Genomic DNA, 26,052 nt, shown 5'->3' with positions numbered 1-26,052 from the left:
GCGAAAACTTTCGACTGCCTTTCTCGGATGCCGACCACATAATATCCTCTTTCTTTTCCAAACTGTCTCAACATTCAAACGTCCCTTTCCCCATTCTAAATTGCCAAGCCAATCAGAAACATTTCTCTTTTCCATTCGAAAAACGCAGGCATTCTTTCAAACAATACTTCTACTCAAACTAATCACTTTTCGGAAATTATACAAAAATTCTTGTGTTTAAACAAACAGACTTAAAATTCCAAATCTCTCTACCTTTATTTTTCTAAAAACTAATAATTAAAATTACCTGTGGATTTTACCTTTCCCGTAACAAACAATCTTTTTAAAATTATAATCCGAAATACATTGTCTTTCACTTCACTTATTTACAAATGTCTTTAATTCTTCAGGGAAAAACTCATTAAGGAGAAACCCACTGCGTAAAAGCTACCTTCTACTAAATAGTTACAAATCAGTATAAAGGGTGTATCAAATTTATGTGCCCGAGTTATAATTAAAAATTAAAATTTTTTACTCTATCTTTGATTGATAAAGTGATACATAATGGTATATTCTATATTGTTTTTCACTTTTTTAGTTAGTATTCGTCTTGTAGCTATTAGAATTTTATTCGAGATGTAGGGAAATGGACATAATAAGTATTCATCTGGGCGACTTCATGGAAATATATCTCCTGTATACTTTTTTGTCAGCATAGTCCGTCTGGCGATGCGAAGCGATATACTCTCCTCGGGCCTCGATGTCACGCGCACGATCGGGTTATAAATAAGGATTAGGCCAGTAATTTCAACCCTATAGGCCTATTCGTCCCTTTTAAACGTATTTATTTTAAAATATTGGCATTGGCTCGGACCCAAAAAGTCCATGTGACCGACCGTTCAGGGATCGGGAATGAAATACGATACGGTCCACTTATTTTAATTTTATGCCGATTTTATATTGGAAGAGGGTAACATTCGAAATTGCAAACGTTTCGTTTTTTATTTTTAAAATATGTGCGTCACTTTTTAGGGGTTTATGGATGGTAAAGTTAATTGAATAAATTCACTTTTAGGAAATTGAATCAATTTTGCAAGAGCTTTATGAGGTTAAAAGCAATTACTTAATTAAAACATTGATAAATACTAGAATCAGGAATAATAAAGTGAAACTATAGGCGAGGATATAAAGCACTAAAATCGCCTAAACCTAAACTTTTTTAAAGTAAAACGGATTGTTATACCTTTTGCCTTCGATTCGGGAGAGCTTTATGAAAATTCGTGACTACTTTGCATGAGGTACCGGGTGTCCCAATAAGAATGGCTCTCGGCCATATCTCAGGAACCGTTTATAGTACAGCTTTGAGAAAAAAATATTTATAACAAAAGTTGCCTCGGGAAAAGCTTGGAAATTATTTTCATAATTGTAGGTTCACCGCTAGAGGGCGTAATTGAATATCAAAAATTAAAAAATTTAAATTTTACAAAATTTACCTAATGAAAGGGCACTGGAAAGCCAATCATCGTATTCTTTATAAAATTCTGCGCATATTTGATTTCACAAGTTCTGTCCGGTTCTGTTAAATCGAATTTTGCATACTTGGTCTTGTTGAAAACAGCTCTTTTTCGTCAATGTAAGTGTCTTATTTTAGAAATAGCCTAATAAGTAATATGCAAGCTAGGAGACGTTATTTAATTATTTTCAGAAATGTAGTTTTCTTTGGAAAATATTAAATACAAGTATGCATTTGTAATCCTGTATTACAAAATTAGACCAAATTAGCAACATAACACCGAAAACCGCATGTCGATACCTTTTTTCTATCTCGAGATATCTTAAGAAATGTGTAAATTTTAAACATAATTGTTACACTGTCACCGGTAAACGAGGTTAAGGAAAAGTAGTGTGCTATGGAAAAAACAAATAAATTTTCCAGATGTAAACGTATATAATTAATTAAAACAACAATAAGACAAACAACACTATAAAATATAACAAAGAAGTAAAAACAACTACTTACTTAGTCTTAGTGACTGCTTAAATATTCAAATTGTTGCCTATCATTTTCGATGCAAGCATTTACTCTTTCAAGAGTAGATTGAGTAGCAACATATTTAATTGTTTTAGACTTTTATTTATGGGGACGGATTGAAGACCTTGTTTTTGCGGCTAGGCCCACTACTCGAGAAAACATGATCTAGAATCTAGAGAATACGAAACGCCATTCAAAGCATTGCGAAAGCAGAAATTGAGACTGCTGTTCAATCTACCCTTGAAAGAGTAAATACTTGCATCGAAAATGATGGGCAACGATTTGAACATTTGGGTAGTCACTAATTAAGTAGTTGCTTTTATTTCTTTGTTATATTTTATAGTGTTGTTTCTCTTATTTAATTATATACGTTTACATCTGGAAAATGTTTCTTTGTTTTTTCCATGGCATACTACTTTTCCTTATCTTCTTTTACCGGTGACATTAACAGTTGTTTAAAATGTACACGTTTCTTAAGATATCTCGAGATAGAAAAAAGGTATCGACATGCGGTTTTCGGTATTATGTTGCTAATTTGGTCTTATTTTGTAAAACAGGATTAAAAATGCTTACTTGTATTTAATATTTTCGAAAGAAAACTAGATTTCTGACAATAATTAAATAACGCCTCATAATTTGCAAATTACTTATTAGGCTATTTCAAAAATACGACACTTACATTAACGAAAAACATCTGTTTTCAACAAGACCAAGAACGCAAAATTCGATTTAATAGAACCGGACTTACAGCCATTTTTTCATAAGAAGGTTCCCACTCACCCCCACCTCTTATTTGCAAAGGTAGACTTAAACTTGTGAAATCAAATATGCGAAGAAATTTATGAAACATACGATGATTGGATCTAAAGTGCCCCTTCATTACGTAAATTTTGTAAAATTTTGATTTTTTTATTTGTTATATTCAATTACGCCCTCTAGCAGTTGACCTACAATTATGAAAATAATTTCCAGGCTTTTCCCGAGGCAACTTTTGTTACAAATATTTTTTCTCAAAGCTGTACTATAAACGATTCCTCAGATATGGCCGAAAGCCATTCTTATTGGGAGACCCGGTACCTCATGCAAAGTAGTCACGAATTTTCATAAAGCTCTCCCGAATCGAAGGCAAAAGGTATCATAACAATCCTTTTTGGAGGTTGTGCACTTTTTAGATGAGGAAAAAGTATTGAATTAGCGACCGTCATCGCGACCGTCATTGCTTTGATGAAATAATGTTTTGAAGTGAAAACTTTCTTAGGGACGTTTTGCCCTTTTTAAATAGGGGAAAGTATTGAATAAGCGACCGTCATCGCGACCGTCATTGCTTCGACGAACTAATTTTTGAAGTGAAAGCTACATTAGGGACGTTTTGCACTTTTTCGATGGGGAAAAGTATTAAATTAGCGTAAAAGGTATATTTATTAAAACCCCAATAAAGGGCTACATTAAAAACAGAACGTTTTCGCTCTAAAGAGAGCATCATCAGTGTTCTAAGCAAGCTCTACATGCTAAGCCACCAAAAATACATGGGTAAAAACCCTTAAAATGCCGATCAAAAGTCTTACATTGGCGTGTTATACATATATTAAACCCAGCTGTTCACCTTTCTCTTTGTGAAGATAGAGAAATCAACTCAACCACCTACATGCTCGTGGTATAGTCATATGATGCTTTGAGTTATATCTTGTTTAAATTTCACCCATCGCCAGGGTTTAATATATAACACGCCAATGTAAGACTTCTGGTCGGCATTTTAAGGGTTTTAACCCATGTATTTTTGGTGGCTTAGCATGTAGAGCTTGCTTAGAACACTGATGATGCTCTCTTTAGAGCGAAAACGTTCTGTTTTTAATGTAGCTCTTTATTGGGGTTTTAAATAAATATACCTTTTACACAGAATATCTTTTTCTTAAATTATTATTATTAAATTAGCGACCGTCATTGATTTAACGAAATAAATTTTTGAAGGAAAAACTTCTTTAGGGACGTTGTGCCCTTTTTAGATGGGGAGAAAGTATTGAATTAGACACCTTCATCGCGACCGTCATTGCTTCGACGAACTAATTTTTGAAGTGAAATCTGTTTTAGGGACGTTTTGCACTTTTTCGATGGGAAAAAAGTATTAAATTAGCGACCGTCATTGCTTTAACGAAATAAATTTTTGAAGTGAACACTTCTTTAGAGACGTCGTGCTCTTTTTAGATGGAGAAAAAGTATTGAATTAGCGACCGTCATTGCTTCGACGAAATAAATTGTGAAGTTAAAAGTTTTTTAGGGACGTTTTGCACTTTTAGATAGGGAAAAAGTATTGTGTTTGCGACCGTCATCACTTTGCCAAACTAAATTTAGTACATATATATATTATGTATATGTATACATAAATAGCATAGAACGTACGCAACGCGAATATAATATAGGTATAGCACTTCTTTTTGGATGGGGAAAAGCATTGAGCTCGTAATTTGGTTACTATGAGAAGTTTTCACTTTTGTCGGCACTCCCATGAATGCTTTAAATTTTTTTTTAAGTTTTCAATCTATTTTTAGCATTTTTAGTAGTAATTTGACTGTGAAACTTGTGTAGAGCTTCTACATTGGGAGGAACCATCTTGTGGACACCATACCACAAGATGGTTCCTCCCAATGTAGAAGCTCTACACAATTTTTACAGTCAAATTTCTACTAAAAATGCTAAAAATAGCTTGAAGACTTAAAAAACCTAATAATGAAGTTTGTTGAACTATAGTATAATGTAAACTAGTGGATTCTTCCTCCTTCCTGGTTTGGTCAGTCCTTTGTTTTTGTTCCTGTATTTTAAGCTGATAATGACTCGTGATGAGCCGAAACACGTCCTTGTATGACCTTTTAATATAAAAATTTTTTTTGGTACTTCTTCGAGTTTTTGTACTTCGTAACCTTTTTACTTTTAAGGTTAACTATCTTCCCCATTATTGACTATCCACTCGTCACTTGGATGGACCCTCGATGATACAGAAAGGGTAAAATTAAATATAATTTAAAGGAAGTCTAGCTATAATTTTCATTGGTGCCGAAATAGAACCTAGGTTAAGGGTATAAAAGAGACGATGTTCGTTAGCTCATTCCTTCACGAGCTCCTCTAGACGATTCTACACGCACACGGGCTCTACACTATAGGAGCCCCTTCTACTGGGGTCTGCTTGAACTCTGTGGATATTTTCTTTAACTCAAACTTGAAATAAAACCGTTGTTTTATTTCGATAATGTAATAAATAGTTAGCCCTTGTCGAGGCTTGCTACACCACTTTACAGTCCATAGCCTAAAAATGGACTTAAGCAGATGATACTGGGCCTGCGACAGTCGAAGCCCTCTGCAGAACTTACGAGGTACAAGACGACGGTTGGACCGTTGGACCACCTTTTTCCTGCCCCATGACACCAGTCACTTAAAGAGGACTGCATTAATAGACGAGGCAGTGCAAATATAACATGTGCAAAACTACGTAAACAAGTTGTGTCTGTAACGAGAACTAATATTAATAATAACCCAAGATACAAACATAAAAGAAACTTATAACAGGATATAATCCAAATAATAAACAACACTAAAATATAATCGAAGTCAAACAATAAAGCTCGTACGCAATTTTCCCCTTGTTGCCATATTTTAAATTTTAAAAATATATAGGGAATAATCAGATTTTCTGGACATGCAATTCCTATTACAGTGAACATTTTATTGTATTTATTGTATTTTATGGTAGGTTTTTAGGCGTTAATTTTAAGAAATGTTGCTGGCTAAATTGGCACGGCTCCCACAGGCCATAATAGAAGAAAAAAAAATAAACAAACAAAAATTTTTACATAACCTTCTATAGGACAACATGATTTTGACACTTATACACATTACAGATAGTTATCTTTGTTACATATTCTTAAAGACAAATAGAAACAGTGTAGCCGGTAGCTGCCGTGGTAAATACATATATGTTTTTTATTTGGCAACAGCGCTTTCCCGCTAAACTTGACGGTAGCGAAAAAACTAATATATGAGGAAAAGTTTGTTGATTTTGTTTACCGTCAAGTTTGTACCGGTGGGTTATGATGTCATTAAATCATTGACGTGCATGCCCAATTGTTTAACTTTTAGTTTAGATTTAATAAAAAAAAAATTCTTTTTGGAAACTCGAATCGCTGAAAAAATATTTCTTTATGAATCAGTTTGGTAAGGTCTATTTTATATCTACAGCAATTTTACATGTCCGCCATTAAAATATTGGCGAATCCTTTCAAATCCCTACAGCGAATAGATCTAACATTGTAAGGGTAGCACAGATCGAATGGGGTTCTGAATTAAGGGCCTAGAGTCCATCTAGTCGGTCGTTGTCTCGTTGTTATCAGCCCACTAACAGAATGACCCGTCCGCAGTGCAATGGAAATGGCCAGAGGGGGACTCAAATGGTAATAATAATCATATTCAACCCTTATCGCCAACGAAAACTGTTTCGACTTTGCTCTAGAGGATAGTCTTCGAATAATATTCCACTTATAACGTCTGGTTGAATATGTTCCGTGTTCAAATATTTCCCCAAAGTAGAGAAGTAGCGGATGTAATAAAATATGTATGTGTTACAAAATGTATACATAAAAATAAATTTAAAAATCGGATTAAACGCGAATATATAAAATACTTTATTATCAAGAAGTTTTCTTAAATCTAACTTGAAAATTTTAAATGCACAGTAGTTGTTTATTATCTTGTAACGTTTTTGATTTTTCTAGTCATAACTGCCTTTAAATTTTGATTCTACTATTATACTATTTCGTAGACTGTTTTTATTACATCTAACTACGCCGTATTTTCAATTACCACATATAACTAATTACGTATGTGTTTAGTCTAGTTAAAAAGTACGTAGTAGGTACGGTACGAGTACTTCTGCCGTGTAACCAATTTTGTATTATAATTACAGATGCACTTTCTTTCTCGAAGTATGTACCTATTAAAAAGTGTTAATGTTAACATTTAGTACTAAGTTATCTGGCTCTGGAATATAAATAATACGCAGATGCCAAGATTTCAGGCATATTAGTTTTGTTGTTCCATGACGGTAGATATAAAATAATTACCTAGTCTCTTAAATACAGTTTTGTTCTACAGAGAGGCAAAATTCTTTTAATTTTGTCTCTCTTTATTTAATATACGAACATACAGAAACAATTTATCTTTTTAGAGTTCCATCATAGCGCCAAAAACCGCCTTCATTATCATGTCATCACCTCTCCAGTTTCATTGTTTTATCTGGTTCGACCAGATAAGATTAGATTTTGGGCCTACCTTTTTTGGAAAAACACATGGTCTCTAAGGGTAAACGACTTTAGATCATAGAAGATAACCTCTTGTAACGTTACACACGTCACATCTTTGAAATTTTATTTTTAAATAATTATTTTACTTTATTTTCTTTAATATTTCATTAATAATTTTCTTCTATTTGTTTTATCTGTTTTCTTCTTTAAAAACTCGTTGGCGCCCTCTTTTATTATCCTCTTTTATTATCTTCTATTTAATTTATAATCCTCTTTTCTTGTAAATCATCAATTGAACATACTGAACGTACCCCGTATATTCTTACTCTGTAAATATCTGTCTTAATAAGGAACATGCCTACCTTTATACAGTTCACGCTGTCATTTCAATTCTCAAAATGGTGGTGGTAATCTTATAAAAGGCAAATACAGAGCTGATAATAGCTATCTATTTCCAGGCATATTATTCTCTTGGGTTTTTGGGAATAAGATCACCGTCCTCTCTCTGGGAGCTTCAAAAAAGCCTATCGCCGGCGATGACACTAATGCTGACAGCAATGGGACCATGACATCTAGACTACAGCACCCAACATCTTCAGCTGCAGGGATCTGACGCCGAACATCTGCCCAGGTCTATAAGAAGTCAACAGCAGTACAATTCGACATCAAGAAGTTACCATCAGATACCAAAAGCCATAAGTACATATAATCCAGAATTGTTAGTTTTTTGGCAAGAATTTGAATATATTTGTTAATGCACTTAATAAGTCACAGTCACAGTTTGATTATATTTTTATGAACAATAAACATGATTGGTTAAAAATACTGTTTTGTTTGCTTCCATTCCGAATTTTTATAGTTCATTTCTAAGATTAGGACAAGACGAACACACACCTTGAGAGACTGAGCTGCTAAGTGTGTAGCGATGGTTATCTTGGATGATTGAGGTAATATTTTCGAATATTATTTCAATTAGCTGGGGTAGTCTATCGCTTACTTGAAAAGAAGTACCGGAAATATGACTATATTTATGTATTGAACTAAATTTATTTTGCGATGAGCTAGCATTTTGTGAAGTTTGCCTTGTGACTTGTGTACCTATTCAAGGCCCCTGTCAAAGGGTACATTGTTGTTTGATACCTTTCGTATTTTTTTAAACGAAAATGATGTTGTGGATCCATAATTTGAGAAAAATATTTTTTTTAATAATTAGAAGGATGTTATTCCATATACCTATTTGAACATCGTTTTTAATTTCAAACAACTTTTTATAATAACAATTATTCTCAATATTGTGAAAAATAAAGGTACTTTACTCTTGAGCGAATTTCATATTTTTTGACATCTTCTTCTTCAGGTGCCATCTCCGCTACGGAGGTTGGCAATCATCATAGCTATTTTAATTTTTGAGGCAGTAGCTCTAAATAGTTGTTTCGAGCTGCATCCAAACCACTCTCTCAGGTTCTTCAACCATGAAATTCGTCTTCTTCCGATGCTTCTTCTGCCATCTATCTTTCCCTGCATTATGAGTCGTAGGATACCATACTTCTCGCCCCTCATCACATGTCCGAGATACTGTAGCTTCTTTTCTTTAATTGTAAGTTCAACTTCCTTTTCTTTACCTATTCTTCTCAGTACTTCATTGTTTGTAACTCTATCTACCCAGGAAACCCTCATAATTTTTCTATAGGTCCACATTTCAAAGGCGTTAAGTCGTCTCATTGTCTCTACATTTAACGTCCATGATTCCACTCCATAGTATAGAACACTGTAGACGTAACATTTTGTTAGGCGTACTTTAAGAGCTAATGTTAAATCTTTGCTACATAGGACCTTTTTCATTTTTATAAAATTAGAACGTGCTTTTTCGATTCTGACTTTTATTTCTGCAGTGTAGTCATTATTTTCTGTTATAAGTGTTCCTAGGTAAGTGTACTTTTTTACTCTTTCGATCTGCTGGCCCTCTACTATCAAGATTTCGTTAGTATTATGGTTGTTTTTACTAATTTTCATAAACTTCGTCTTTTTGATATTGAGAGAGAGTCCGTACTCCCTACTACACCTTACTATTTTACTCATGAGTCTTTGCAGGTCTTGTAAACTATCGGCTATTATTACTGTATCATCTGCATATCTGATGTTGTTAACTAAGACTCCATTTACTCTTATGCCGACTGTTTCATCTTCCAGAGTTTCTCGCATTACCTCTTCAGAATAAGCGTTAAATAATAGAGGTGATAGTATGCAGCCTTGCCTGACTCCTCTCTTTATTTCCATTTCTTCAGATGTTTCTTTTTCAATTCTTACTATTGCTCGCTGATTGTAATAGAGGTGTGTTATTAGTCTTAAATCTCTTTCATCTAGGTTTTTATTTTTTAGGATTTCCATGAGTCGATCATGTTTTACTTTATCAAACGCCTTATTGTAGTCTATAAAACAGACGTAAAGAGGATGGTTAACATCCAAACATCTCTGTGTCAGCACGTTGAAGGAGAATAATGCCTCTCTGGTACCCATACCATTGCGGAACCCATATTGAGTGTCACTAATATCCAGCTCCAGTTTAGAGTGTATTCTGGCGTGGATAATTTTCAATAGAATTTTCAAGGTATGTGACATTAAGCTTATGGTTCGGTAGTCACTGCATTCTTTTGCATTCACCTTCTTTGGCAAACACACAAAGGCTGATGTCAACATTTCTCTAGGGATGATTCCAGTAGTATAGATAGCGTTGAACAGTTCTACTATTATGTCCAGGTTTTTCTCGTTGACCAACTTTATCAGCTCGCTAGGCAATTCATCTGGACCAGCAGATTTATTGGTTTTCATAGAGTTTATTGCCTGACTAACCTCTGATTTGGTTATCTCTGGGCCTACATCTCCCGTTTGGCTATCTACGGATGTACTAGCTTCTCTCTGGTCATGAAATAGTTCCTCGATATACTCTTTCCATCGTCGTAGTTTTCGTTTTGTCTCCATTATAATATTTCCATTTTTGTCGAGCAATATATTTGAGGTTCTTCTATTTCCTATTCCGGCTAGTTCTTTGACTTTTTTATGTAGGTTGAAGTTGTCATATGTGTTTTGCAGTTCTTCTATTTCTTTACATTTTTCAGAGAAGTAGGTTTCTTTAGCCTAGGTTAGCCTAGGTTTCTGTTTAGATCATGCAGAACTAATAATAAAATAATTTTTTTTCGTAAAATTAAAAATAAAATCTCCTCCATATGTATCCAACTTGAATAGCCACGCTGTATAATATATTATACATAAAAATATAATATAATATTGGGTAGACAGCTCAAATTAAAAATTGAGTAAGTTGCCATGTAACATTACGTTAACCTTACATTAACATTAATAAATAAAATTTATTTATTTGACGTTTCGATCTGACGTTTATTTGTGTCAACCGACACAAAGAGACTTACATCTCGGGACAGCCATTTAGGATCCTGATTGATAGCCGATGTCAGCCGAAGTCACGCGCTAGTTTGAAATATGTATAAAATTGTCATTTGAGTTTTTACGTAGAGTAGGTATATTACGTTTAATGCGTTATTTAGCAGTGCCAGTGTCCATTGTAGAATTATTCCGCTATCTAAAATTGCTAAAGGATCCTAAATTGCTATCCTGAGATGGAAGTTACTGGAAGGCTTGTGACGTCACATCTTTTTATTTTGAGGTCGGTTATATCGAAGATGGTTCGAGATATCAAAATGCCGTTTTCAGATTTGGATTCAGGAGGCAAAATTACATGTTCAAGTATTGCAGCAGCGGCAACGCACAAACGTACGGACTTTGCGAATTTATAAATGAAAACAAAGTAGTTTTTGCATAAATAAAATCAAATAGCAACGAGCTACAATCGTTGAATTATGTAAAAACGGTATGGTGTTATTTTTAATATGTCTTAATAGACAAGGCGAAAATGGCGGATTCGTTGGAAAAAATATTCACATGAGATTTTTTTGCATAATCACATTTGTGAGACACCCCAGAATAAGGTTCAAGAAGTCGCCCACGCGAAAACTGGTGCAAATTTTTTTTAACAATTTTTTTTAAATTGTAAAAATAAATATTTGCGGTCTAGACAAATTTTTTTAGGTTTTCTGGGCAATTCGGGATAAAAAAGGTCTCTTTCTCTAAAGTTGATCGTTTTAGAGTTATAAGCAATTTAAAATTTGAAAAACGCGAATATGGCCATTTTTAAGACTTAATAACTCGGCTAAAAATTATTATTATGAAATTCAGAAAGTGACCAAATCAAAGATTAAAGCCTCCACTACATGATCTTGAAGAAATTTGTGTCATTAATTTATTACTAAGCTGTTATTTTTAATTATTAATAATGAGCCGTAAGATCCTATTGACGCGGCTGTAAATGTGAGTGCGAGTAAGATTGACTGCCGGAATGGCATCTCTCTCGCACTCATCATTGCCGGCCGCCTAATACGTGCATGGCGCTCATTATTTTTACATAAAAATAACAGCTTAGGGATAAAATAAAAACAAAAATTTTTTCAGGATCTTGTAGGGCGGGCTTTAAACTTTTATTTGATCACTTTCTGACTTTCATAATAATAACTTTTAACCGAGTTATTAAGCCTTAAAAATCGCCATTTTTCGTTTTTTTTTTTCAATTTTAAATTGCTTATAACTCAAAAACGAGCAACTTTAGAGAAACATTATAAGAGACCTTTTTTGTCCAAAATGGTTCAATAAACCTAAAAAGAAAATGTGTGCGGGCCAAAAATATTGATTTTTGCAACTTGATTAAAAAAAATGAAAAAAAATTTGGACCACTTTTCACGTGGGCGACTTCTTGAACCTTATTTTGGGATGTCTCACGAATATGATCATGCAAAAAAATCTCATGGGAATATTTTTTCAACGAGCCCGCCGGTTTCGTCTTGTCTATAAAAGTAATGTTCAGACCACTTTCATTACAACGCAGCAATATAATTTTACTTTTATTAACAAAACAAAAAAAAAGTGATCAAACATTGCGCATAACTCATAAACAAGAAGATTCAGATTTAGTACCTAATGAAAAAATCCGGTAAAAAAGAAACTGCAAACTTAATTACTTCACCCAACCATTCCAAAAACCCAAATCTCTTATGTAAATTCAAAAACTATATTTAAACTTTTACGATAAATTTAAAAGTTTTCTGTTGGCCTCGATTTATTTTCCAGGAGATAACTCCCTTTAGAACTCAATAATCGAAAATATTAAAGAAAGTAGCAAACACAATTCAGCTGATACACAACAGAGTTTTCCAACATGTATTTCCGAAACGTTGAATATTATGTTGTGGTGATGTTGTATTTATCTTATGTTCTTGGACATCGTAAAAACAACAGTATATTTCACGAAGTTGCGACTATATTGAATCATCGGTAGTCATTCGACAGCCAATGGTCCACTCTACTGTACAGTATTATGCCTCCTCTACACATCAGCAGACGTGTCCGCGGACGGAATCTGCGTATGCATCCGCAGATGTGTAGATGGGGTAATTTGATCGTTTTTTGTTATATCACGTCGGCGGACGCGTCTGCGGAATATCCGATTGTAGTCGGTTTTCCCAGCACAGATCAAAGGGTTTCGGTGCGAACGTCCGATGCCTCTCCACACATCTGACCTCGAACCTCAACAACGTATTAGTTTTCGCAGTGAATTCAAAGTAAATCTTGCGTCGCCCTAGAATTAACACAGACTGAACGATTTACAGATGTGTACCTACAGATGTGTGGTCAGCGCGTGATGATATATCGGCAGATGCATCCGCAGACGCGTCTGCCGATGTGTAGGTGAGGCATAAGAAGTACGACAGTAAATTGCTCTTGTTCTTCTTGTAGTGTCTATTCGTTTCGGATGTTGGCGACCATCATGGTCATGGCAATCTGTACTTTGCACACTGATGCTCTGAACAGATTTGTGGTTGTTTTGTTGAAGAATGTACGTAGATTCTTTAGCCAGAAAATCCTTCGCCGTCCTGGTCCACGTTTTTCTTCTACTGTTCCCTGAAAGATTAGTTGCAGCAGTCCGCTGCTTCTCATAATGTGACCGAGGTATTCGATTTTGGTTGTTTTTATTGTGGTAAACAGCTCCTTTTCTTTTTGCATTCTCAACAAAACACACTGATTAGTAACGTGCTGGGTATGACGTATCTTCAGGATTCGACGATAAAGACACATAATTTCGAAATCCTCAATTTTCTTGCAGGTCGCGTATAGACGATAATACTGAATAAAAAAATGGTCTTGTGGTATTAACAACCTTTGAACGTAGAACCAGGACAACGTAGGTACAACACAATTTGTAGGACAATGTGGTTGTTAAATTATATAAATATTAACTATAATATACCTATATACCTAATATACCTACCTATACAGACAACGCGAAATAGGCGGGTTCGTTGGGAAAAATATTCCCATGAGATTTTTTTGCATTATTACATTCGTGAGACATCCCAGAATAAGGTTCAAGAAGTCGCCCACGTGAAAAGTGGGCCAAATTTTTTTTAACAATTTTTTTTAATCAAATTGCAAAAATCAATATTTTTGGTACGGACAATTTTTTTGTAGGTTTTTTGGACCATTCTGGATAAAAAAGGTCTCTTATAATTTTTCTCTAAAGTTATCGTTTTCGAGTTATAAGCAATTTAAAATTGAAAAAACGAAAAATGGTGATTTTCAAGGCTTAATAACTCAGTTAAAAGTTATTATGAAAGTCAGAAAGTGACTAAATCAAAGTTTAATGCCCCCCCTACAAGATCCTGAAGAAATTTTTGTCATTATTTTATTACTAAGCTGTTATTTTTAAGTAATAATATTGAGCGCCATGTACGTGGTAGCCGGCTGTGAATGCTGAGTGCGAGAGAGATGCCACTCCGGCAGTCCAATTGTGCATCTTACTTGCACTCACATTTACGGCCGCCTACCACGTGCATGGCGCTCATTATTATTACATAAATATAACAGCTTAGTAATAAAATAATGACAAACATTTCTTCAGGATCTTGTAGGGGGGGGGGGGGGGCATTAAACTTTGATTTAGTCACTTTCTGACTTTCATAATAATAACTTTTAACCGAGTTATTAAGCCTTGAAAATCTCCTTTTTCGTTTCTTTCAATTTTAAATTGCTTATAACGCGAAAACGATCAACTTTAGAGAAAAATTATAAGAGACCTTTTTTATCCAGAATGGTCCAAAAAATCTAAAAACAAATTATCCGAGCCAAAGATATTCATTTTTGCAATTTGGTTAAAAAAAATTGTTAAAAAAAATGGAACCACTTTTCACGTGGGCGACTTCTTGAACCTCATTCTGGGATGTCTCACGAATGTGATTATGCAAAAAAATCTCATGGATATATTTTTCCCAACGGACCCGCCGTTCTCGCCTTTTCTAATATAACTATAATATACTATAATATATAACTATATAAATACAATGTGTATACTCACCTTACGCCATCAAAAGAGTTGCTTCAAATATTTGGCTTGCAGTCATTAGAGCAAAGAAGAAATATGCTTTGTGTTGTGTTTATTCATAATATTATTAACAATGTTAAATGTAAGACATGTGGTTTGATCAACTTTATTAGGTTTCATGTGCCAATGGTCAACCTAAGGGTAAACAGTAATGATCTATTTTCTTGTAGTCCATATAATTCTTGTGCAATAATAAGCTATATGCAATATCAGTGTAATGCGTTAATAAAAATCTGTGATATAGACCTGTTTAACTGTAGTGTAAGGGATATTAAAAAATGTTATGAATAGATAAGTAATGGACTCAATTTTAAAATTTTATTAATTTGTGTCTTTTTTTAATGTGTTTACTTTCTGTGTTTTTATTTTGTACCTACTTGTGTGTATATTGTACTTTTTGTATTTTTTGTGTGTATATTGTTATACCAAGTAAGTAATGAGCACTCTTACATGTAATTACTACCTAGGTGGTGTTTGTAAGTTTTAGTAATAAATAAATAAACTAACCAACAAAAAAAAATCAGGTAAATACATGTTGGAAAGGGGGAACTCTTTGATAAAACCTTGCATTTTGTAGGACAAATATTTTTTCGGCTAAGTAATTTAGATTATTATCTTAAAAATTAACAAAAAAAAACAGTTTTTTTATGGCATTGACTGAGTGTCATTTAGCCAGTCACAACTTTGTTTTTAGTTCTTGTTCATATTATTCAGTGAGGTTCTCAGAGTTCCACAGCAAACTCTTCCACAGCTCTCTACTCAGTTCAGAAGCTGCAGCTGGCCGCTGTGGACTATCCAAGTCAAGGAGCCACATTTTTTCGTTATACATCTTCTTTTTCTTCTCTTTTCATATGTACATAATTTACTTCTACCGGAAGCCTGATGATGCTGTGCAAACTGTAGACAGCGAAATTGGTAGTCTTATGTAAATAAATCATTGTGATAACGTCTGTTATTTCTTTACCTACTTAAATATAGAATAGAATTTCACTATACAATGCCCGAATACCTATACCAATGATATAATATATGTATTTATATTTACGTCGTTGACAAATCTCCAACCTTGAATTAGGTACAATTGTCATTTTATCCGTTACAATTATTGTCATCAATTATTGTCATTAAATTGTGAAACCTACTATCACGATAGATTACTTTTGTTTCAAATTATCTTTATTCGCATCATGGATCGGTTACCTATTTAGAACATTGTAATTGTCAACCAATTATACATCTACACGGTGTCCCATAATTATTTGGATATTAGCTAATGGTTGATAGAAGACATCAAAATATTAAGATATAACCAACATCGCTTAAATAAAAAATGGCTCCTTACTGAGTTTTATTTAAAAATTTAAAAACTATTTTTGCTCAGTATTACCATTTGACGTATCCTCTTCATACTTAACAGAAAGTGTAGGCATTATACATCCTATGAAATTATGATAAATAAACATTTCTGGCTACTACCAGTGGCGTACCACAGGCGACAGCGAATGGTTGGTCCTTCCCAAATTCTACGCCACTGGCGGAATTGCCATTTTAGCGCAATTTTTCGATCAATACTCTTTATGTAAATAACGTACTCTTTACTCGTAACGATAAGTAAGTCATTAGTGTTCGAGATATTTGAAGTTATACATTTAACGGCACAGACATTTTGATATTAATGTATGTGCCGCTTAATTTTAAACTTCAAATATCTCGAAATCTAATGATTTTACCATTAAGACTGAAGAGTATATTATTCATTCTTAACGATAAATTCACTAGTTTTCGAAATATTTGAAATTAAACATTAAGCAGCACAATACATTAATTAAAAAACTGTGCCGTTACATGTTTAACTTCAAATATCACGAAAACTATTGACTTTATCGTTACGAGTGAAGAGTACGTTATTTACATAGAGAGTATTGGAGAATCGAAAAATTGCGGTAAAATGGCAATTCCGCCAGTGGCGTAGAATTTGGGAAGGGTCAACCATTCGCTGTCCTCTGTCGTACGCCACTGGTAGTAGCCAGAAATGTTTATTTATCATAATTTTATCGGGTGTATAATACCTACACTTTCTGACAAGTATGAAAAGGATACGTCGAATAGTTTTAAAATAGTGAGCAAAATAGTTTTTAAATTTTTAAATAAAACACCCTGTAACTTAGTAAGGAGCCATATTTTATTTAAGCGATTTTGGTTAAATCTTAATATTTTGATGTCTTCTATCACCCATTAGCTAATGTCCAATTAATTATGGGACACCCTGTATAAGTACCTATAAGTAGCTTTAATATGGAAACATCCTTCAACGAATACATAATTTTCGAAGTTCTATGTCTATGTATAATCATCACGGACGTACATTTTTTCTGTCACTTCGAGCTTAATGCGCTAGAGCGAATTTGACAAACTATGACGCACTGAAAAAAGGATTTGGGATTCACTGTAGGTTTCGCTATTTGCTGTATCATAGAGTCAGAGCGGAATTGTCTATTAAGTACTAAAAAATAAACGTTGGTCCAACAATAATTATTATTATACCTAATAATTGAACGTACGCTACATCTGTGATGTTATTTTAGTTCTAAATTTACTTTTATTGCTCCAAACTATCTGCATGTGGACTATACAAATCGTACGTATCCTACACCCCTACACTGGCATTTAGTACATTTATAAATGTCACTGGTCCCCAGTGACATTATGGCATTATCTCCTCGTTCCAGTATTCGGACAATGGTCGACGACCTTCTCTTAAGCTCCGACGGGTTTTCTATCCGCAAAAAGTTATCATTTAGGTTACTTACAGACGTTAACGTTGCTTATCTAGGGAACAACATCTACATTCCAATATTTCAACTTGCGAAATGGGTTGGGGTTAAAATTAGATTTGTTTTTGTCGGTTGCCGAAAAGGTCGGGTTATATTTGAGAGATTTATTTAGTAGGAAAAAAATCTTATTTGTATGCACTATATTGTGAGAAAAAATGATTTATTTCAAATGTCACTTATAAGTGTTTAAATTGTGAAAATTATTATAAAAATGGATAAAGCACATTCAAAAAGTCATGATAATCCTCATAGAAATCGAAGTCCCGCCAGAAGAGTCCCATCGGAAATTTTTCACAATCCTTTCCTAAATTTTATAAGAGATTTTCGTAGGTACGGTAAACAAAATTTAACAGTAACTGAAATAATAAGAAGAGAAGCCCCAATTTGGAGACAGATGAGCGAAAAAGACTACACTTAAAAAAATTTAGTTCGTAATATTGATTAACAGTGATTATTGAATAGTATTTCGTTGTAACAACAATTTAATCTTTTGTTTCAACGAACTTTTAGACATTGATGAATGTATTTGGTTATTGTCACAATGATTGAATAATAATTTTGAAAATAACTAGAGTACATTAATCAATAACACTCAATTTATTCAGCCAATAACTTATTTTCGTATATTTAATAAATAATGTTAATTCTGGCAGCAACTCACTTTCTTGATTTCGTAGATAACAAGCAATTACCTTGGTTTATTGTGACAACGTACAGATTTCATTAAAACAATGTACAAATGTTGTTAATATATAGTAATATATGATAATTGTATAGATGTAAACTGATTGTTGTGATAACGAATGCATTAATCAATCTACTACTGCGTTTAATAACCACAATCAATGCATTCATGGTGACCATAAACGTAGTTGTTGAGACAATAAATGTTTTGCTTGACCATTTGAAATGTAACGGCATTTCCTTATCGTGATACCCCTAGCTTCTCTGTGTTACCATTGTTTAAAAAAGAAAAATTTGTTAAACAATGCTGTTACCTCTGCCGAAGTGCCGAATAATAATTTCATTTCGTTTCCAAGTGTAGTCCGTAGTAGAAGGAAGTTTTCGTGTGTCTATTATCGTGAAATTTCGGTCGAATTCTTTTTAAATTTTTTTCGAATCCTGAGAAAACTAATTAGTAACGGAGAATAAAATATTACAGTATTATCGAGGGTCTGAAGTCCCTGAGAACTTCTATAATGATTATTTTAATAAGTCACATGGGTGAAAAAGAGAAAATTTAGTATGATTTTTAATTTCAAATATACCATTCAAAAGAAACTTTTTGTTTATTCTAAGGGACTTTCAGCCCTCGGTAATAATATAATCTTTTATTCTGCGCTTAAATTTTTCAAAAATAATTACATATTAGTTTTCTCAGGATTCCAAAAAAAATGAATGCGTTTAAAAAGAATTCGATCGAAATTTTGCACCTGCGCTCTCAGAAAGGATTAAAGTGTTATAAATTTTTGGAATCACTATTGCAAACGCTTTTAAATGAGCTGTCACAGTAACATGATGTACTTTCCCATTTAAAAAAAATCAAATTATGCCTGTCACCTGAAGAGGGATCGTGTAAAGTCCGAAACATTTATAATATACTTTGATTATTTTAAAAATGGACCTGTCCGAGCGTTTTGCTTATGTGCTAAAAATAAATAAGTTAATAAGGGGGGAGTGTAACAATTATTCCAGCGCACTGTATAAGTGAAATCATAATATGATTTCTCATATTATGAGAAATCACACAGTGTAAAGTCCATTAGGTTTAGGACAAAAAAGGGGGATTTAAAAAATTATTATTAATCTATATCATAATTCAGTAATTATTAATATAAAAAACGTTCATAGTAGGAATGAACGAAACTGATTGTAAGAATGGATAGAATTGCTTGTAAGAATAACCGTATTTATTGTGGGAATGAACGTAATTAATTGTAAGAATAAACGGAAATAATTGTAGAAATAAACGAAATACGTTAGGAGAAATAACACTGCTATTGACACAACGAATAGTCTTCGTCGGTTAATTAACGACGTTGTTGTTTCAATGAATAGTGTTCGTTGACTCAATGAACAGAGTTCGTAATATCAATAAAGTGATATTATGGTATACATAATGAATGTTCATCCATTCAATAAACGTAATACATTGGCTTAACTAACGAAAATAATGAATTGATGAACATCGCTTTGTTGTTCCAATAAAACCAAGAATTGGACAAATTTTAAGTATTGTGTTTGTTGTCTGAATTAACATTTTTATTGATATTACGTACCATTTTCGTTGAGTGTATATTTGATTCATTTTTGTAAAGTTAAAAATAAATTTCTTTGTTTAATATAATAAAAATCTAACCCTCACGTACAAGTTGTAGTCATTACTAACTGGAAATTAAAAAAAAACAAGGGACTGGATATAAACCCAAAAAGTCAAAAACCTTTTCACAAAGCGAAATATGCAGATTTTTATGAGAAGCCCCTGACGAAATACACTTATTAAACAAGGTAAATTTTACATGCTGATTATTGTCAATATTGTAGTTTAGTGGAGGATTATTTTTTATAAGTTGTTCTAATTATTGGAATTGTTGGTGCCTGTAGACGTGATGAATTGGTAAAAATGAGTTGTAAAAATATTGAAGACAAAGAATCACTTTTATTAGTTACTATTCCTGATTCAAAGACACGAAGGACTCGAGTTTTCACTGTCATAAATAACATACAAGAAAATTCTATTGACTGTTTAAGTTCTATTTTTTTAGAGAATACGGTGCCTTATAAGACCTAGGAGTGAAAATACACCGCCACGCTTTTTCTTAAAATATACCAAGGAAAAGTGTTTCAATCAAGTTGTGGGAATGAACACTATTGCCAAAATACCGAGCGAAATTGCTAAATATCTTAATCTACAAAACTGCCATTTATACACAGGACACTGCTTCCGCCGATCATCGGCTACTTTAATGGTAAACGGTGGAGGTGATATCACACAATTAAAGCGACACGGGGGTTGGAAGAGTTCGACGGTTGCCAAAGCCTATATAGATGATATTATTAACGAAAAAGTTGAAGCAGCAAAAAAAATTTTGTCTGGGTCATCGAATGGACAGATAGGGGATAACGAAAATCATAATTATCTAGAATATAGACCTTATATTCCTTCGGGGTCTGGAATAATAATTAAGGTCTGTACTAACTGCAAAATTTTGCCGGGGTCATCGATGGACAAATAGGGGATAATGCCAATCATAATTATCCAGAATATAGACCTAATATTCCTTCGGGATCTGGAATAATAATTAAGGACTGTACCTACTCACTGCACTTTCAATTTTCAAATTACAAAGTGAATTACTATTAATAGACCTGGATCCCGCGTAAGAAAGAAAAGTTGATTAATAGCAAGCTGAAAATTTGTTAATAGCTTAACGGTGTCTAGTCTGACAAACTTTGATGCACGGGAACACTGGAACAGGGGAAGTTTTAACTGTGGAGCATGATAAACGTGTCGTCCTGGCAAGTTTATGATTGTGAAAAATAGCAAGTTGTTTTTAAGTTTATTCGATAGCCAACGTTATGTAATATATGCGAAAATGTTTGTCCGACAAAAATGTTGGGCATTTTAACGAGTCCGACACGTAGAACATGTCACATCACAGGAATTATGTTGGTGATGAATAGCAGTCTGATTTTTGCATGAGAGTTTAATGAAAGGTTAAAAAAGCAATTGGAAGTTCTATCCGACAAAATTAATGGGAAGTTTTCGTAGTCGGACATTCTAAACAGGTAAGATATAGACAAAAATGCTGGTGATAAATAGCTTTCCGACAAAGACGAAATTTAATTAAATAAATTATTCCTTACCAAGAATGACTGTTGCCGGAAAAAAATAAGGGGTAGATTTTGTAGTCGGACAATTTAAAAAAATAATTTTTGAAATTTCAATAAGGGGTGATTATTCTATGTCAAAAGTACCTGCAATCAATTACAATCGATATCTTTCGATTTATGTCAACATCATTTAGATACCTCACTGTAATACATTTATAGTAGATCAGGCAAATTATATTATGGATTGAGTGGTCTAGCTATCTTTGTCTGCCACATGCGCGGGATCGCTTGGTTAAAAGAGATAGATAGACCACCTATCGACTTTTTGCACTGTATTCCCTGTCTACCCTTATGTCTGTGAATACATTTCCATTTAAGAAAAACTGTCACTTTTGACAATAATTCATAATAAATTGCAATCGTAACTTCAAATTTAATCCGTCAAATAAAATACCAAACGTCAGACCGCGTATTTTAAATTTAAGAAATATTTTCCAAAAATTTAATATTTCTAAACTAGACATTACGCTTTCGAGGTGTGAACAGTTTCTGTTTTGCAGCAGTTAAAGTTTGCCACTAGTTTAGGGTCCTAACCTAGCTAACAACCGCCGGTGTTGTTGCTTAAGTGTTTGCATATAGGTAAGTTGAGCATTTTTGCTTATATTTTTTTTTAAGCGGCTTTCTTTTATGCTATTTTGCTTGCTCTTTTTATTTCTTTTTGCTTTCTAGTTATTAATACTTCATTGACTGGTTTTTTCTTACAATGAGTGAGGAAAAGGGGGGCTCAGTCCCCCCTTATCCTGATACTTCTTCTCCGGCTAAAATTGCAATGACTAATAATTCCGAAAAAAATCAAAATCAGACTTCCGACAATAATTCTCAGGATGAAAAAAAGGTTAATACATACTCCGAAAAAGATCATGGACCTTTTGTAGTATATCTTGAATCTACAAATATACCGAATATAAAAATTGGCACATTCAATACAATTAAAATAGCTCGAGATATATTCAACCTCAAACTTAATGACGTTAAAAAAATAGATAGTAAAGGACTCAATAGAGTTTCAGTTGAATTTGCCAATTTTCACTCGGCTAATATGCTACTTAAGAACACTCAACTTCTAAATCAGGGATACAAGATATATATACCTTTTAACTTCGTAACCTGCAAAGGTATCGTCAGACAAATTGATACAGATATTGATGAAAAAGAACTTCTTCGGTGTTGCGATACAGGAAATGACATTGAAATTTTACATATAAAAAGATTAAATAGAAGAGTAATTAAAGATGGAGTAACTTCTTATGAACCCACAGGTACGACACTATTTACATTTCGAGGCGTTCTTATGCCCAAAACTGTGTTTTTTTATGGCATACCAAGACTAGTGGACACATATATTGCCCCAGTGACACAATGCTATAACTGTCTTAGATTTGGCCACACAAAAACAAACTGTAAAGGGAAAGAAAGATGTTTTAATTGCGGGGAAAACAAACATGAAGACGTATGCATGACAAAATGTTTTTACTGCAAGGACTCTCACAAATCTATTGACAAGAGCTGCCCAGAATATACAAGGCAAAAGAATATTAAAGAACTGATGGCGTATGAAAATTTGACATTTTTTGAGGCAAGTGAAGCCATTCCAAAATCATACATATCAAATAAAAAATTTATTTATAACCCGAGAGATTTTCCAAATTTTAAAAATAACAGCAGGCCATTAGAAAATACTCCAAGTACCAGTACAAATAATTCTAACACCATAGAACCATCGCAACGAAGAACAAACAATTTTAGATCATCTACAGTAAAACGTTCCTTTCAACAGGTGGTTCTGAACTCCGACAACAAACGGAGAGTCGTGCAAAAACGTCAAGATAAGCAACCAAATGAAAAAAGTACATATACACAGCAATTAAGACCAGAAAAGCCAACCTCTTCCCCCACTAGCTCATTTTCTCGTTCAGAACCTTTCAAATCAAGAACCTCGGCTAATTTATCACAAAACTCCAATCAAGCCTGGCAATCCAGTGCATCGCAAAACTTTCAAAATATTGATACCTTTTCTTCAAATGACTTTTTAAACTCATGCCTAAATTTTATTAGTAATACATCATCAGAAAACTTAAATTTACTTAAAAACCATTTATTTTCCCGATTAAACGTAGAGTCCTATATGGACCAAGAGGATAAATCTGATTCTGATTTTAATTAATTAAACATATCAAATCACATAATCATGAATTCAAAAAAGAAATTAAAAATTATTCAGTGGAATATTAGAAGTATTAAATCAAACAGGGAAAACATAACGAACTTAATTTTCAAAGAAGACCCTGACATAATTGCTATTAATGAAACTTGGCTTAAACAAGATTTTAATTTTTCTTTGAAGTATTATAATGTTGTCAGACAGGACAGAGATGACGGATATGGTGGAGTAGCTACTTGTATCAAGAAATCTATTATTTTTTCTACAATTCAGAAGTACAACTCAGACCAAATCCAATACATAACAACAAAAATTGGTAACTTATACATAATAAACATTTACTCCAATACAAATAATGCCATAACTCTTCCTTTCTTGAGCTCAACAATAGAAAACATACCTACAGAAAACTTAATTATACTAGGTGATCTGAACTCTCACCATCCCCTATGGGATAAATGTCCTACCAATAAGGGAGGAAGAAATATTTATGATTTTATTTTTGATAAAGAATTAATTATCCTAAATGATGGGTCAGCAACATTGTTTCAACCTCCTAATAATAATCTTAGCGCTGTAGATCTAGCCATAGCAAGTAATAATATGGCTCTATGTTCTACTTGGGGTGTCATACAAGATTGTGGAAATAGCAACCATTTCCCCACCTTTGTCATAATAAACAACTGTGAGTTTAACAAAAATGATAGCATCTATACACAAACATACAAAATGAGAAATATTAAAAGAGCAGACTGGTATACATTCCACACTGGGATGATAACAGGAATGCTTGATTTACCGGTAAACTCTAATTACAATGAGTTTTTGGAGGTAGTTAATCAAGTAGCAGATAACTCAATTCCCTATAAAAACTGTAGAACACAGGGTAAACCTTCAAATCCGTGGTGGGATGATGAATGTTCACTTTGGATTAAAAGCCGCAAACAGGCAATTCAAAACTTTAAACAATCTGTTTCCTTAGAGAACTATATAAACGCTAAACGTATAATCGCCCAAACTAAACGAAACCTCAGAATTAAAAAAAGAAATAAATTCATAAACTTCTGTGAATCATTAAATAAGGAATCTAACACTACCTATGTCTGGAACAAAGTTAAAAAATTCTCAAATAACAAAAATTACGGCCAGACATTTCATAACCCCGCAGATAACATTAAAACAGAAATTCTACAGAACATGTCTGCAGTTTTTATTGATCCAAATTTTGAGCTTGACGATATAAACGAGCAAGTTTCCCCTTTTACAATCTGGGAACTTAACAATGCTGTAAATAATAAAAAAAATTCGGCACCAGGTATGGACGACATTCCTTACCTTATGATAAAACATCTACCACTACAAGCTAAACATTTTCTGTTGAATATCTACAATAATTGTCTAAATGGTGACAACCTGCCTGAAGATTGGAAAAACCATAATGTTATAAATATCTTAAAGCCACACAAAAATCCACTCTTGGCCAGTAGTTTCAGACCAATAGTTTTATCCTCATGTGTGCTTAAAACATTAGAAATATTAATCAAGAATCGCCTAGATTGGTCCTTAGAACATAACTGTTCATTCACCAACCACCAGACAGGTTTTAGAAAAGGAAGAGGCACTGCTGACAACTTGACCCTCCTTCATTCCACAATTGTGGAAGCCTTTGAATCCTCCCAATCGGTTTTGGCCATCTTTCTTGATATCAAAGCAGCATATGATAATGTCAATATATACAAACTTTATAGCAAACTAAAACTTCGAAATATTCCATCTGCAATAAATAATATTGTGTTCAAAATTTTACAGAACAGACTTTTATATTCAAGATCTAATGATGGTGACTTTTTGGGACCTTTCATGGCAACTAAGGGGCTACCTCAAGGTTCTCCCTTAAGTACCATTTTGTTTAATATTTATATAGCAGAATTGTTTTGTATTAGCAATAATGAAGTTAAAATATGTGGATATGCAGACGACTTGGTTTTGTATATTAAGGGATATGATATCCAAAGCATGGTAAGTAAAATAAATAAAGAATTGGAAAACACATTACACTGGCTTGCAGAACATGACTTGTCCTTATCCAAAGACAAATGTGAAGCTGTATGGTTCACAAAGGGTAGGCGAAGAGATAATCTAACAGAAATCAAAATCAACAACACAGCCATTCCTCTAAAAAATGAAGTGAAATTTCTAGGCATAATTTTTCATAAGCATCTATCATGGGACTTACATGTTGACAATATTATACTCAAGGCAAAGAAAAATATTAACATCCTACGTGCAATATGTAGAGTCTGGTGGGGAGCTGACCCACGAACACTCCTAATGGTTTTTAATGCCTTGATCAGATCTCA

The sequence above is a fragment of the Diabrotica virgifera genome, chromosome 3, assembly GCF_917563875.1.
Source record: "Diabrotica virgifera virgifera chromosome 3, PGI_DIABVI_V3a".
Classification (NCBI taxonomy): Eukaryota; Metazoa; Arthropoda; class Insecta; order Coleoptera; family Chrysomelidae; genus Diabrotica; species Diabrotica virgifera.
The sequence above is the reverse complement of the archived record's forward strand: the minus strand, read 5'-3'. Positions refer to the sequence as shown.